This window comes from Leptonychotes weddellii, chromosome 13, assembly GCF_054177405.1.
Source record: "Leptonychotes weddellii isolate Sample4059 chromosome 13, ASM5417740v2, whole genome shotgun sequence".
Lineage (NCBI taxonomy): Eukaryota > Metazoa > Chordata > Mammalia > Carnivora > Phocidae > Leptonychotes > Leptonychotes weddellii.
The window spans coordinates 16031009-16047763 of NC_138381.1; the positions used below are offsets into that span (position 1 = coordinate 16031009).

The following is a 16755-nucleotide window of genomic DNA, read 5'->3' on the forward strand; positions in this document are numbered from 1 at the left end:
CCTTTATTTGCACATAACCTCATAAACCGGCTTATTCTGTGCCCTGCTGTCACCAACACCTACATGACAGGCTGGGGCTAACAAAAGAGGCATTCAAGGGCAGAAAACTATTGTTAACAAAACTCCAAAGTCAAAGTTGCATCTTTGTTGAGTCCACTCAGTTAGCTGTGGATTTCTTTTCTCAATGATAAATAATTCACATAGTTCATGAACTTAAAAATATGAAACGCTTTACAGTGAAAACTTTTGGGTCCTTCTTCTGTGCAGTTTTGATCTCTGAGACTTCACAGGTCACTAATTACTTTTCTCAGTTTCAGGTGTATTCTTTCAGAACTTTTTTTTTTTTTTTTTAAATTTATTTGACAGAGAGAGACACAGCGAGAGACGGAACACAAGCAGGGGGAGTGGGAGAGAGAGAAGCAGGCTTCCTGCCTGGAAGGTAGCCCGATATGGGGCTCAATCCCAGGACCCCAGGACCATGACCTGAGCCAAAGGCAGACGCTTAACAACTGAGCCACCCAGGGGCCCCTCTTTCAGATCTTCTTTAGGCAAATACAAGCATGTATGACCTCATGTATATTTTAAGCTGGGGATCATTTAAAGAACACCATACCTAGTGGAAATGATCTTCTTCCAGGATTTTTTTCCTTTTGGGTGTAAGAAAAATAATTATTATAGTGAACCTTATTATATGGTTTTAGTTTTCTAGCAATAGTAGAGATAGCCCAGCCTACTAACCAGTCCTTGGTTAGGCATCAATAGATGTGCCTTTGGTTTAAAATATGACTCTGAACTATAGTTCTTTGACTGCAGTTAAGAGAATATGCATCTGTTACTGAGAAATGGGGATAGATGTGTCAGTGCTCTGAAGAGTATAAGGGCCCAGGCAAAAAGAAGGAATTAATGATTACCTTCATGTGGACTACAATGTCTTCTAATCTTCCTTTGATGATGAGTGAACAGCCTTAAATTGTGGCTCAAAACTATTAAACTAAATTTGCAAAGCAAGACACAGCTATCAGATATAATCTCCATAATGAACTCCGCAACCAACCTTCCTTTATTGCTTGCAAATGCCACTACCATTAGCCAAAGTTTATTGAACCTCCGTAATGTGCTTTTTACCATCCAAAGTGAGATGACTGAGTTGGGAGAGATCTCTGGACACCTGGAATGTTAAAAAGGCCATTGGTAACTAGCCATAGAAGAGATCTATGGGAATTTGCTAAGGATGCAATCGTGGTGTGCCCTCTGTCTCTCAATATATCTGAAGGCATTCATTTAACTGAATAGGATTTCACAGCATTGTTTTGCATAAATCGATATTAACTTACAGGTTATATTTTATTTTTTAAAATATTTTTATTTATTTATTTATCTGAGAGAGAGAGCACAAGCAGGGGTGGGGGCAGGCTCCCTGCTAAGCAGGGAGTCTGATGCAGGGATCAATCCCAGAACCCTGGGATTATGACCTGAGCCGAAGGCTGATGCTTAACCCACTGTGCCACCCAGGTGCCCGATTTTTGACTGTTAAATACATTTTGTTTTCCTGGGGGGAAAAAAACCAACTTGATCATTATGTATATTGGCCTCTTGCATATTGCTGGAATCTGTAAATATTTTGTACTGGATTTTTACATCTAATGTTTATGAGGGAGATTAGCATGGAATTATCCTTTCTCATAATGTCTTATCAAATGTTAATATCAAATTTATACCAGGCTCATCAAATGAGGTGGGAAATGTCCTCTCCCCCAGCATAAATAATTTATTGCAAACATTCTCATGTTGCACTAGTGGGCTTGAGAGTCCATTCAGGAGTACTCTGCATGGGGGACCAGGAGGTAAGGAGTATAATGAAAATGTAGGGTGTGAAGACAGGATGCTGAGGAGCAGTCTTCATGCTGTAGCCTTGCTCAGCTAAGCGATGCCAGGCAGGAAAAACCAGGCCAGGTCAGGAACCCTTAGTTCTCCATTAGCCAGCCCACTCAAGGTTTCTGGTTCTTCCTCCTGCTTCCTCATTCATGGTGTTGTTGGGAAGAGGGAGGTGTGAGGAGGCAAGAAGCTCTCTAGGGGTGCCTGGGGGGCTTAGGCGATTGAGCATCGACTCTTGATTTCGGCTCAGATCATGATCTCATGACTGCATCAGGCTCCGTGCTCAGTGGGGAGTCTGCTGAAGAGTCTCTCTCTCCCTCTGCCCCTCCCCCACACACACATGTGCTCTCTCTAAGTAAAATCAAATAAAATCTTTAAAAAAAAAAAGAAGAAGAAGAAAAAGAAGATCTCAAGCTGTTGCTGGATGCTACCAGCTGAACACTGGGTCGCTCGTCTAGTCTTTGGCTGGGAAAGCCTCCAAGAACTTGGGCCTTCCTTGTAGTATCTTCAGCCTGGTGGGGATGAGGGATGAGACCTTGCCTGTGGGCCGCCCTCCCTCTGTGGCACCCAGGAGTTGCTGCATGTAACAGGAGGTGCTGAGCAGCATAGGGCCTATGGCTTACATGCTGAAGAGGGGCCAGCAAAGAGCTTCCTTCATGATGCACTTGACCCTGTAGCAGTGCGTGACCCTGTAGCAGTTCGAAATGGAGGATGTGCTATTTTGAGTTGCCTTCACTGTCAACCAACCAATGAAATCCTGTGGGTTCACCTTGTACAAGCCATAGGTTATGCAGGTCACTTCGATCTTCCTGGCAGGCTTATGGGAGAGAAAGAATTAGTACCTTGTCTCTTGCATCAAGATAAGCATGTGGTTGGCACCCCTTAAAGACTTCCCCTAGGCTTTCAATGTTCTCCCCCAGTAGGGGGGACCTCATCTGCTCTGATGGAGACTGCCATTTCTGCCCCTTGTGGAGGACCATGAACACTGTCCACTGTCTTGGAAATACTCTTCTGTTTTTTGGGGTTTTTTAAAAAAAGATTTTATTTATTTGAGAAAGAGAGCACAAGCAGGGGAGTGGCAGAGGGAGAGGGAGAGGCAGGCTCCGCACTGAGCAGGGAGCCCGACACGGGTCTCGATCCCAGGACCCTGAGATGACCTGAGCTGAAGGCAGACACTTAAGCGACTGAGCCACCCAGGCGCCCTATAGTCTTCTGTCTTTCCGGTGGTGCCATCCTCCTCCAGCACCAGGGAGAGGGCTTGTCTGTCAGCATCAGGCTGTCCCGGACCTGGAAGAGGCCCATCCAGACTGTGCGTCACAATGCCCTTCTTTCTGCACACTCTGGTTCGCGGTGCTTGCTCTGAAGGGCTGGGCCCTGGAGGCCTCCAGACTGGGCTCCAGCAGTGGCTACAGGGACACCACCGAGGTGCTCACTGCCACACATGTGGAGAGGGACTTACGGCAGAAAAAGTTGAGGAACTTCATGGCGTATTCCATCCTCATCAGCTGCAGTGCCTTGTACCACCTCCACAGCCTCCTAACCCCCCTACAGTTCTGCCTCTGGGAAATATTTCCTCTATCTTCATGTCTGGGAGAGATTATATCAGCCTGGGGGAGGAGAAAAAAGAGAAAAAGAAGAACACATTCAGTTAGGATTCCATTTATCAAAATTTCAAAAACAGGCAAAAATAAGCTATCCTGTCTAGTAATGCATACAGAGCTGGCAAAGCTGTAAAGAGAAGCAAGAAAATGTGCATCACAAGGATCAGAACGGTGGCTATGTCTTGAAGGGAGAGAGGATTTATCGTCCAGGATGGGCCAACGGAAACTTCTTCTGTGTTATCTGTGTTATTGACCTGGGTGGTGGTTGTGCAGGACTTAGCATTAAAATTCTTTAAACCTGGGGAAATAATTCTGTTTTAAGCCATAGTCTTTAAATGATGACCTCTGGGCCAAATCCAGCCTGCTGCTATTTTTACAATAAAATTTATCGGAACAGAACCACATTAATTATGTGCTTTAGTGCTACAGACGTTCTACAGAAGTTCTGACGGAGACTGGATGTCCTGCAAAGCCAGAAATATTTACTGTCTGGCCCAGAAGAATTCATAAAACATGTGCATAGTTTCAAGCAGAGGTTGTTTTCTTTATTTTTTAAAATTTATTTATTTTTAAAGATTTATTTATTTGAGAAAGAGCGTAACTGGGGAGGAGGGGCAGAGGGAGAGGGAGAAGCAAACTCCCCACTGAGCAGGGAGCCCAACTTGGGGCTCCACCCCAGGACCCTGAGATCAGAACCTGAGCCAAAGGCAGATGCTTAACCGACTGAGCCACCCAGGCACAAGCAGAGGTTGTTTTATTTATTTTTTTATTTTATTTATTTTTTATTTGTGAGAGAGAGAATGAGAGAGAGCATGAGAGGGAGGAGGGTCAGAGGGAGAAGCAGACTCCCTGCTGAGCAGGGAGCCCGATGTGGGACTCGATCCCGGGACTCCAGGATCATGACCTGAGCCGAAGGCAGTCGCTTAACCAACTGAGCCACCCAGGCGCCCAAGCAGAGGTTGTTTTAGACCTTACATATAAATTGCATGCACTCTTCTATATGGATGGCATATTTCACATTTTTTTAAAAGCAGAAAAAGATGAAAAATGAATAGGATTTGTTCCTAATATGGTTAATATTTATTCATTAGTTTATATAATCTTTGTTTTGAAGACCCACTCTGAGAATCTGATTCAAGGATTATTTGGTGTCACTAACCAAAACTCATTTATGCTAGTCATGTAAAGGGAGCTTTACTGTAAACAAACAGGACCCCAAGGAACCCAACTGAACTTCAAGATTGGGAATACCAGCTGCAGACAGTTTCCCTCTGTCTCTCCTTCCTCCTCTCCGCTCCCCTCCCCCCATTGGTCACCACCACCTCCCTGGCCTCCCCTGCAGCTGTCCCCAAATGGTGATTTAACCCCACGTCTTGTTGCTCTTCTAGCTAGTCCTTCACAGATCACTTGCTCAGCCCCTATGTCCAAATCCCGAAGAGACAATCTTCCTACCCCAACTCCAAATTCCTGGGGCAAGTGGAACGTCTTCCAATTTAGGTTACATTCCCCCAGGTCCAGTTCAAAGTCCAGTTTGTAGGAATGGGCAGATAGGGGTGGCAATGATTTCACACATCTAACAAAATAAGAAAGGAACAGGGATGGGCATTGTACAGGGGCAATAAACAGTAGGGGGTGAGTGAGAGATGTTGAAAGCTATTACAGGATCCCTTTAAAGTGTGTACAAGGATTAATTTGCTCCCGGTATTGAAAGTATAAATACTTTTAAGCCCTTGAAATAGGAGGTTAAATTTGGGGGCAGGATGGAAGAGAATGGTGAGATGTTAGCAAAACAAAACGCTAAAACAAACAAAAACAGCTGAGAAGGAAATGCAAAAGCTAACAATGCCATTGATGAAAAGTCTTTGACAGATCGGCACGTTCAGGGTGGTCTGGCCGTAGATGAGATGAAAAGTCTTTGAATAGGATTGATTTGCAAATGAGCACAGGGGAGTATACACACTTAAATGATTCTTACATCAAAATAGTAGTCCTAGGCAGTGTGCGTTTATGAGTAATATGCTGGAAATCAGAATTATTGAACTCTTACTGCAGTACGCGCCCTGGGCTCTTTACACAGGCAAAGCAGATGTCGACTACTCTACTTCATACTTAGAGATGCAAATGAAATTAGCTGGAACTAGGCTGCTCGCGAAGGGTGGGTGTGGTGCAGTTTTCCCAACCTCCTCTAGTTGAGATCCGCAGCAGGGGATAATAGGTTCCTTTGATGGCTCTACCAGGACTCCCCAGGGGAGAATAGAAGTAACCTTACAGTAAATTGGGGGTTAGAATATATTCTGTAGGCAATGGGCTAGGTTTGCATTATCCTCCATTAGATATCGGTGGCAGTGGACATCACTTTGGATAAACTTTAAAATACAGGATACATACCCAGAAGTGGAATGCCTCCTTAAAATGTTTGCACATTTCTAAAGGCTTTGGACATATATATTGCCAAATTGCTTTGCAAAAACTTGTAGCAAATCGTACTCTCCCTGGTAGTGCAGAGGGCTCCTGGCTTCTCAGCATCCTTGCTGGTACTAGAGATGAGCTTCTGTAAGCCTGCAAGTAGAAAATACTACCTTGTTGTTTTAATTTGTGCTGAATTACTTTTGATGACAGATCTAGGTAGATAAAGTTCTAAACTTTAAAAGGTGAAAATTTTCTACAACTGAGAGCAGTCAAAAGAATATGCCACAGAGGGGCGCCTGGGTGGCTCAATCGTTAAGCGCCTGCCTTCGGCTCAGGTCATGGTCCCAGGGTCCTGGGATCGAGCCCCGCATCGGGCTCCCTGCTTGGCGGGAAGCCTGCTTCTCCCTCTTCCACTCCCCCTGCTTGTGTTCCTCTCTCACTGTGTCTCTCTCTGTCAAATAAATAAATAAAATCTTAGAATATGCCACAGAGTCCCCCTACCCCCAAAAAAGCCCTAAAGGAGAGTTTCGACAGTGCTGTGAGCAATAATAACATTGCTGGACTAACAATGTTCATGGACCATTTATTCAGATAAATAACTTCTCATGTTTATGTTTTAGGAAAGGAAGAAAGCATATTTTTAATTGGATTAATAGGAGTCCTAAATAAAATAATATATGCAAAAAAATTGGCAAATGGGAGGCCAGAATGGTATTGTGGGGTTTTAAAAAGTCACATAATTTTATTTATTTATTTTTATTTATTTATTTTTAAGTAATCACACCCAACGTGGGGCTTGAACTCACAACCCCGAGATCAAGAGTCACATGCTCCATGACTGAGCCAGTCAGGCGCCCCAAAAGTCACATAATTTTAAAGACACACTTCAAGTATATCGTGTATTAGCAAATATGGAAAGTATAATAAAGGTCAAGTTCAGGAAATGATAGTTATGAAAAATACTCATAACCCTCCAACCCCCCAAGGCCAAGCAAGTTTACTACCATCATGGGGAAGCACAGAATCTGTATGTGTTCTAACAGGATCTACCATGAGATGTTTACAAAGTAACCACATTCATTCAAACCAGTTGACCCACTTACTGCCCACATATCATTTCTAGACACTGCTAGCAAACATCTAGAAAGTCAGAACAGTCCATGACTGTCATACCAAAAATGCTGTTTAACCCTATGTTTAACAGAACAGAACAGGGCACCGAATGGCAGGATAGATTTATAAGTAGATACACTTACCAAAGCAAATTAGTATTAGGTGCAAAATAAGTTCTGTAAATGTATGTATCCTGAGGCAATTCCAAATTAAATAATTGTTTCATATCCAACTGCAGTTTTTATTTTATTTATATTTTATTTTTTAAAAGATTTTATTGAGGGGGAGAGAGAGAGAGCGCGCGCGACGTGCACACATGCATGTGTGCACGAGTTGGGGGAGGGGCAGAAGTGGAGCGAGAAATGGACTCCCCGCTGAGCACCGAGACCAGATGCAGGGCTCAGTCCCAGGACCCTGGGATCATGACCTGAGCCGAAGTCAGATGCTTAACTGACTGCGCCACCCAGGTGCCCCCCAAGTGCAGTTTTTAAAAAACTTTTTATTTTGAAATAATGATAGATTCACAAGAGGTTGCCTGAATAAGAACCACCCAGGGAAGTTCAGCGAACTTTGTCTAGCCTCTTCCAGTGGTAACATCTACAGTATAGTATGAAAACCAGGAAACTGACTGCTTATATGATCCACAGAGCTTATTCAGACGTCACCAATTTCATAAGCACTCCTGTGTGTGTGTCTGTGCAATTTTATGGAAGGTGTATCTTCATGTAACCAGCATTACAATTAAGATACAGACCTGTTCCATCACCATGCAGCTGCCTCATGTTTCCCTTTTATATCCTCCCAACTCCCACCCTTAACTCCTGGCAATCACTGGTCTTTTCTTATCTATAATTTTGTTATTTCTAGAATGTTCTATAAATGAAATCATACAATATATAACCTTTGAATTGGCTTTTTTCATTCAAACTGATTCCCTTGATCCAAGTTGCAGTGTGCATCATTAGTTCATTCCTGGTTATTGCAGAGCAGTGTTCCATGGCATGGATGCATGGCGGTTTGTTCAACCATTCACCCATTGAAGGACATCTGGGCTATTTCCAGTTTGGGGCTATCATAAATAAAGCCACTACCAACACTTGTGTGTAGGTTTTACATGACCCTAAGTTATTTCTTGGGATCAGCGCCAAAGAGTGCAATTGCGGGGACTTATGGGAAGAGCCTGTTTAGTTCTTTTTTTTTTTTTTTAAAGATTTTATTTATTTTTTAGAGAGCGAGCGAGAGAGAAACAGCATGAGAGGGGAGAGGGTCAGAGGGAGAAGCAGGCTCCCCGCTGAGCCGGGAGCCTGATGTGTGACTCGATCCCAGGACCCTGGGATCATGACCTGAGCCGAAGGCAGACGCTTAAACATCTGAGCCACCCAGGCGCCCCGAGCCTGTTTAGTTCTTTAAGAGACTGCCAAGTTATTTTCCAGAGTGGCTGTACCATTTTACATTCCTATCTAGTGATTCTATAGACTTGCCAGCATTTCGTGTCAGCAGTATTTTTTATTTTAGTGATTCTGATTAACTTTGTTACGATATCTCATTGTGGTTTTAATTTGCGTTTCCATAAGAGCTAATAATGTTGAACATCTTGTTGTGTGCTTTGTCATTTGTATATGCTTTCCAGTGCAATGTCTGTTTATTTCCTAGTTGGATTGTTTGGGTTTTTTTTTTAAAATTCATCATTTGTATATGCTTTCCAGTGAGATATCTGTTTATTTTCTAATTGGATGGTTTGGGTTTTTTGAGAACTTCTTATATATTCTAGATATAAGTCCTTTGTTAGATATGTGGTTTGCAAGCATTTTCTCCTAATCCATAGTTTGCTTTCTTACCCTCTTTCACAAAGCAAAAATTCTTAATTTTGATGAGGTCTAATTTATCAATTTTTCCTTATGGATTGTACTTTCAGTGTCAAGTCTAAAAATTCTTCATCTGGTCTTAGATTCCATAAATTTCCTCCTATGTTTTTCCTATTAGATTTTAGATTTACATTGTACATTTAAGTTCAAACCCTCTAGGACCATATGCCAAGCCCACCACTGTCCAGCCAGCCACCTCTCCAGCCAAACACCCTCCATCCCTGGTACTGAAACATTGCCGTCTGTGAAACAGATGAATGGGCAGGTGTGCTGAGGGTTGCTGGCTCAGGAGGCAGATAATTGACTATTTGCTTAAGTATCTAAACGTAGCTTGAAACGAGTAGCCATTATTTCAAAGTTCTAAACATGAGAATCTGCCCAGGATTCTCTGATAGAATTATTGGTTTTGAACTTGCTCTTCTTGCAATAGGAAGCAAGAACACTCAGAGTTGGAGATCTTGCAAAATAAGAGAATGGTAGAGGATGGAGCACACACCTCCCCCATAATCAACCCAAAGAAACCAAATTTCAACTCCAAAAGGAAAGTATGTGTGCCTTTGCCCATGTGGCTCAGGAACCCCATCTATTTTGAAAACACTGGAATTATGACAGAGTAGCAGGACTGATCTTCTTGCAAAAAGTTGCATCAAGGGGTGCCTAGGTAGCTCAGCCGTTAAGCGTCTGCCTTCGGCTCAGATCATGATCTCAGGGTCCTGGGATCGAGCCCCACATCGGGCTCCCTGCTCGGTGGGAAGCCTGCTTCTCCCTCTCCCACTCTCCCTGCTTGTGTTCCCTCTCTCGCTGTGTCTCTCTCTGTCAAATAAATAAATAAACTCTTTAAAAAAAAAAAGTTGCATCAAAAATGAGTATAAAAAGTTAGTATGACTTGAGGACAGGCAGAGGGAAAGTTATTATTTTTGACTAAAATGTTCTTGAGAACAAAAGATCTGGCAGACTCCAGAAGATGTCCTCTGACAGTTTAGTGTTTACTGGTTGGAAAAAGACTTCCCCACTTTCCCACCTACGTCAGCACACACACGAAGTTGGGCCCGGTGACAGCACATAGCAATAGGGCTTGAACACAAGCGCAAACACAACTGTACCAGGCTGTCGAGGCTGGTGGACCTTCCCCAGAGACAAGGGTCAACCTCCACCCTCCTGCATAGAGGGAGGGTCTTGTGTCCACCTGTGGGCTGCCTAAGAGTCAAGTGACAAAAACAGACAAGTGGAGATTTCTAAAAGAATTTCATTCTGAGACAACTTTATATAACCTCCTTGAGAGTGAAGGGTTAAACAGGTAGAATTATAAAAGCAATCACCTTCATTCATTCATGTGGGCATTTGCTGATTCATTCATTTATTCAGCAGGTGCATCCTGTGCACCTCCTTGTTCCATTGCTGTTCTGGGCACTGGGTTTACAGTGACGAGTGAGGCAGACAAGGCCCTGGGCCACAAATGGCCGTCTGGAGCAGGACTGACTGGTAGAAAGATAACGTGAGCCAGAAATGTGAGACACATGTCATTTTAAGTTTCTTAGTAGCCACATTTTTAAAAGTATAAAGAAACAGGAGAAACTGATTATAAGTATCTATTTTATTTAACCCAATATATCCAAGAGTTTATCAATATAAAGATTACTTACCTTTTCTTTCTTTTTTTTTTTAAAGATTTTATTTATTTATTTGAGACAGAGAGAATGAGAGACAGAGAGCATGAGAGGGGGGAGGGTCAGAGGGAGAAGCAGACTCCCTGCCGAGCAGGGAGCCTGATGCGGGACTCGATTCCAGGACTCCAGGATCATGACCTGAGCCGAAGGCAGTCGCTTAACCAACTGAGCCACCCAGGTGCCCAGAAACTTATTTTATTTTTAAAAGACATGTTTGGGGCGCCTGGGTGACTCAGTCATTAAGCGTCTGCCTTCAACTCAGGGTCCTGGGATCGAGCCCTGCATCGGGCTCCCTGCTCCGCGGGGAGCCTGCTTCTCCCTCTCCCTCTCTCCCTGCTTGTGTTCCCTCTCTCGCTGTGTCCCTCTCTGTCAGATAAATTATTTTAAAAAAATAAAATAATAAAATAAAAGACATATTTATGTGCATATCCACCGGAGAATACATTGTAGTATGTATTCATACATATACTAAATAACGGTGAAAGTTAATGAACTAGAGCTTCACATATCAAGCTGATGGACCCCTCAATGTTGAATAGAAAGAACCGTTACAGAAGAATACATATCCTATTCTATTTACATTCAAAATATATAAAATTAAATAATATGCTTAGAAATATATGCATACGTATTAAAAATATAATATAAAGAAATGCCTGAGAATGATACATTCCAAATTAAGGGTAAGCTAAATTCAGAGAGAAAGAAATAGGAGTGGTGGCAATATGGTGTTACTCCGGCTGGGTGGTGGGTGCATGCATGTTTTCTGTAGCACTCTTCACCCCTCTACAAATGTCTTAAATGGGGGCACCTGGGTGGCTCAGTCAGTTAAGCGTCTGCCTTCAGCTCAGGTCATGATTCCAGGATCCTGGGATCGAGCCCTGCTCAGCAGGGAGCCTGCTTCTCCCTCTTCCTCTGCTGCTCCCCCTGCTTGTATGCTGTGTGTGTGTGTGTGTGCCAAATAAATAAATAAAATATTTTAAAAATGCCTTAAATGTTTCATGGCAAATTTCTTAGGAATGTGGAAAAATACATTATTATTATTATTTTATTTGAGAGAGAGAGCACAAGCGGAGAGGAGGGGCAGAAGGAGAGGAAAAGCAGACTCTTGGATGAGCAGGGAGTCCCATGCAGAGCTCAATCCCAGGACACTGAGAACCTGACCTGAGCCAAAGGCAGACGCTTAACCCACTGAGCCACCCAGGTGCCCCCCAAAACACCATATTTCAATACTACTATTACTATTGTTATTTTGATAATAGCTTATAAAGCTAATTGAACCTAAGGACTCTACTTCAGGAGGAAAACTGCAAGTAATAAAAGAAGGGTGAAGATAAGGATGCTTGCACATGAAGTCAGATATGTATGCCCCCAAAGTGTTAAAGAGCCAGACACGAAGCTGCAGCTCTTTCTACCCACCAGCTAAGAAAGGACTGACACTTTGTAGAATCCTTTTGTTAGGAGAGCTTATACTGGAGCGGGTAGGAAAGCAGTATCTGCCATTTCCCCACTCCAGACCGCAGTCCTGGAGATGAGAGGCTACAGACCGTGCTCTGAAAGGCAGGTCTTGAAACCATCTTGTCAAAAACCACATCTGATTACTCAGCCTCCACTGTTGCCTGTCCGTGCCATGTGGAATGTGGACTCCAACCAGATAAGCTCGTGGTCATTCACCTCCAACTCAGCCCTGAAGTGAAATTGCAGGATCACGTGTAGACAAGCCTGCTCTAAACACAAGGCTTATCTGCTTCATAAGATGGCCAACACTTAGGGAATTCATCCTGAGATGAGAATTCAGTAACCGTAGCCCTTGAGCCTGTGAAAACACTGGCCGTGTGTCTATCCTTCGGTAGAGACCAAAGGACAGGATTGCCAAAGTCTAACCCCAGAGTGGAGGTCACTGACATGTGGTGGTTATCAGGACGTGGATCTGAATCTTGACCAATTCGCAAGACAAGAAATGAAAGCAAAGGCATTTGTCACTTGAGGAATTTTATTTCTCTGTATGAATTATAGTTAAATTTTTTTTAAAAGATTTATTTATTTGACAGAGAGAGACAACGAGAGAGGGAACACAAGCAGGGGGAGTGGGAGAGGGAGAAGCAGGCTCCCGGCTGAGCAGGGAGCCCGACGCGGGGCTCCATCCCAGGACCCCGGGATCATGACCTGAGCCAAGGGGAGACACTTAACGACTGAGCCACCCAAGCGCCCCTGTATGAATTATAGTTAGTTGTCACATTCTTCCACATATTCGAAATTGTTTTTGAGCCAATCTAAGAAGTAAAATCTGACTTCTGTCCCTCGGTCCCTCATTCCCTCCCCTCATCTTATATTTTTTCTTTTGATGGTGAAATTAATTAGGTTAGCAGGTCCACTGCTATAATAGAGAAGACCCCAAATAATACTGGCTTCGGTGAGATAGAGGTTTATTTCTCCGACACGTAGAGGTCCAAGCTAGTATGGCAATCCCAGCCGTACCAAGAATCACTTTCTTACCTAGATTACTCTGTAGTCTTCCACATGTGGTTGTTAATCTTCTCATGATCCAACCCTGCTGCTCCTGAGCCCACTGACTCATCTGTGCTCCATTCTGCAGAAAGAACGAAAGAGCAGGGCGCTTTCCCTGAAAGTCATGTCTATCTGTAGATAGAATAAAGGCCCTCAAGGACATTCGTGTTCCAATCCCCAGAACCTGTGAAATAGCAAAAGGGACTTTCCAGATGTGATTAAGTTAAGGATCTTGGTGTGGGAGTACGATTTCTTAACTCGAATTTACTGCTAGTGAGATAAGCTCCCTGGACTGTTTTTGTCGAGGAAAGACACACTTTTTCCCAAAGTGGCAGCAGTAGGAAACCAAATGATGAAAACAGAAGTTATTTCTTTCTTTTTTTTTTTTTTAAAGATTTTATTTATTTGAGAGAGAGAGAATGAGAGACAGCACAAGAGGGAAGAGGGTCAGAGGGAGAAGCAGACCCCCCGTTGAGCAGGGAGCCCGACGTGGGACTCGATCCCGGGACTCCAGGCTCATGACCTGAGCCGAAGGCAGACCCTTAACGACTGAGCCACCCAGGCGCCCTGAAAACAGAAGTTATTTCAAAGAAAGGAAGACTGAAATCGTCATAGTAATTTGGCTCAGATATGTTTGTGGGTTTATTGATTTGATTTCGTAGGCATCATTGATGGCAAAATGCCGAAACAATGATGCATTATTTGTAGAAATGGACAGTCTGATGAACCAACAGAACCACCCCAACTTAAGCAGCACTTACATGCAAAACAGGAAGAGTTCCAAACCAAATGATCCTTTTAAGGAAAGAGTAACGGATTAAAAAGCTGATGGGAATAGCTGTTCAGCAGGTCACTTACAAACGTTGGTACTTTGCAGGTGTCTTATGAAGCTGCGCATTGGCTTACTCAGATTAAAAAATACAATTGCTGGGGCGCCTGGTGGCTCAGTCCATGGAGCATCTGACTCTTGATTTGGGGTCATGAGTACTCTTTTTTTTTTTTAAGATTTATTATTATTATTTTTTAAGATTTTATTTATTTATCAGAGAGAGAGAGACAGAGGCAGGCAGAGGGAGAAGCAGGCTCCTTGCTCAGCAAGGAGCCCGATGCGGGTTAAGCGTCTGCCTTCAGCTCAGGTCATGATCCCAGGATCCTGGGATCGAGTCCCACATCGGGCTCCGTGCTCAGCCGAGGGTCTGCTTTTCCCTCTCCCACTTCCCCTGCTTGTGTTCCTTCTCTCTCTCCCTCTGTGTCAAATAAATAAATAAAATCTTAAAAAAAAAGATTTTATTTATTTATTTGACAGAGAGTGCACACACACACCCACGCACAAGTGTATGAGCAGAGCGAGGGGCAGAGGGAGAGAAGCAGATTTGACCTCAGGACCCTGAGATCATGACCTGAGCCGAAATCAAGAGTCGGAGGTTTAACCAACTGAGCCACCCAGGCACCCCTGTGTGGAGCCTACTTTAAAATAAAATAAAATTTCGGGGTGCCTGGGTGGCTCAGTAGGTTGTCTGCCTTCAGCTCAGGTCATGATCCCAGGGTCCTGGAATCAAGTCCTGCATCGGGCTCCTTGCTCAGTGGGGAGTCTGCTTCTCCTTTTACCCTTCCCCCCTGCTCATGATCTGTGTCTCACTCTCTCTCAAATAAATAAAATATTAAAATAAAATAAAATAAAATAAAATTTCAAAAAATACAATTGCTGAGACGCTAGCAAAAGACTGAATCGAAGGTTTGCTTGGAAGTAGGTGAATCCGTGGCAAAGAAGATAGCTCAAGAACCATTTGTCTAGGATACCATAGCTCAAAATTTTCAGGAACTGACTGATGCTATAGACCAACCAACTGAACAAGTAAAGCTAGTGTTTTCATTGCAACTTGATAAAGGAACAGAAATTGCTAATGTTAATGTTTAAAGTATATTTTGAACAGAATGGCATTATGAAGGAAGAATTATTTCTTTCAGCTTCATTGGCTATAGACACAATTAGCTCTGAACTGTATAAAATTTTGAGGGATTATACTGGCAATTAAATGTAGCTTGGAGTTTCAGATTTATGTAGGAATGAGTTTTGATGGTGTAGCTGTAATGACCAGAAAACTTCTGGAGTAGTTACACGGATTAAGGGTTTTATCCCAGAATGTAAATCGACATACTGCTTCCTTCATCAAAAAGTTGTTCCATAAAAAAACTAAAAAATGTATGCTTAGTGTCATAGTGAAAACTATGAATGAAATAAGAACTAATGTGTTAAAATTGAGATTATTCTTTTTATTAGTAACATGAAAGCTGATTGTATACAATTATTATTACATGCTGCAGTACAGTGTTTATCAAGGGGAGGAGTTATGTCAAAAATGTTTGCACTAAGGGACTCCTGGGTGGCTCAGTCCGTGAAGCACCTGCCTTTAGCTCAGGTCATGATCCCAGGGTCCTGGGATTGAGCCCCGCATCGCACCGTGCTCCTTGCTCAGCGGGGAGCCTGCTTCTTCCTCTGCCTGCCGCTCCCCCTGCTTGTGCACTCGGTCTCTCTCTCTGACAAATAAATAAAATCTTTTAAAAAATAATAAAATAAAAATGTTTGAACTGAGAAACAAACTCTGTGCCTCTGCAAGATGAGAGACTAGGTTAGTCCCAAAGTTTTAAAGAATGAATTAGGGGATGCCTGAGTGGCTTAGTCGGTTGAGCATCTGACTTCAGCTCAGGTCATGATCCAGCCCAGAGTCGGGCTCCCCACTCAGCAGAGAGTCTGCTTGTCCCCATGTCCCTCCCCCAACTCACACTGTCTCTCTCAAATTAATAAATAAAATATTTTAAAAAGAGAAATATTTACTTCCTTTTTTTTTTAAGACTTTATTTATTTGACAGAGAGAGACACAGCAAGAGAGTGAACACAAGCAGGGGGAGTGGGAGAGGGAGAAGCAGGCTTCCCGCTGAGCCGGGAGCCCGATGTGGGGCTGGAGCCCTATGTGGGGCTCGATCCCAGGACCCTGGGATCATGACCTGAGCCGAAGGCAGACGCTTAACGACTGAGCCACCCAGGCGCCCCAGAAATATTTACTTCCAAATGATTTAAAATCTTTAGAAAAATTTTGTCACAAAAGGGGTAAGTTTCAGTTATCTAGAAAACTGAGCAATATAAAATTCTTCATGCCCCACTGGTAAGTTCAATTAGACAAGAGGTCATAAGGAGTCTCTGTCATATGAATTTAGATCATGAAAAAAACCACGATGATGAGACTTTTCAAACAGAACTTCAGAGTATTCCATTCAGAAACAATGTCCGAGCGCTAAGATGAGAAAATCAGGAAAATGCTAAAGTGCCAAGTCTTTGGCCTGGATGGGTAGGTCCCAGCTGTGGTTGCAATTCGAATTTTGGCGGCAAATTAGAATTCCCTGCAGAGCACTTGCAAATCCTGCTGCCTGGCCATACTCAATGAAATCAGGATGTTGACGCTTCCCAGGTGATTCCAATGTGCCGTCAAGCTTGAGTGCCCCTGGTCTGCAGCTGTGCTTCTCAGAACCCCACAGATCCTGTTAAATGCAAATTCCACTTCAGTAGGTCTGGGGTGAGCCTGAGCTTCCAGCTGATGGCGAGGCTGCCGGTCCAGGGACCTCACTTTGCGAAACAAGGTTCAGGCGGTAGGGGGCATGCTACACCAAAGTGCAACTCATGAACAATTAGAAGGACAACAGGCGAGACTTTAAAAAAAA

The 16755-nt window shown here is 43.3% G+C and overlaps 1 pseudogene; it reads right to left on the bottom strand.

Annotated features, from left to right (window-relative positions):
• Positions 1-2329: 2329 nt before the first annotated feature.
• Positions 2330-3371, bottom strand: LOC102728323 (lipid transferase CIDEC-like; annotated as a pseudogene).
• Positions 3372-16755: the final 13384 nt, after the last annotated feature.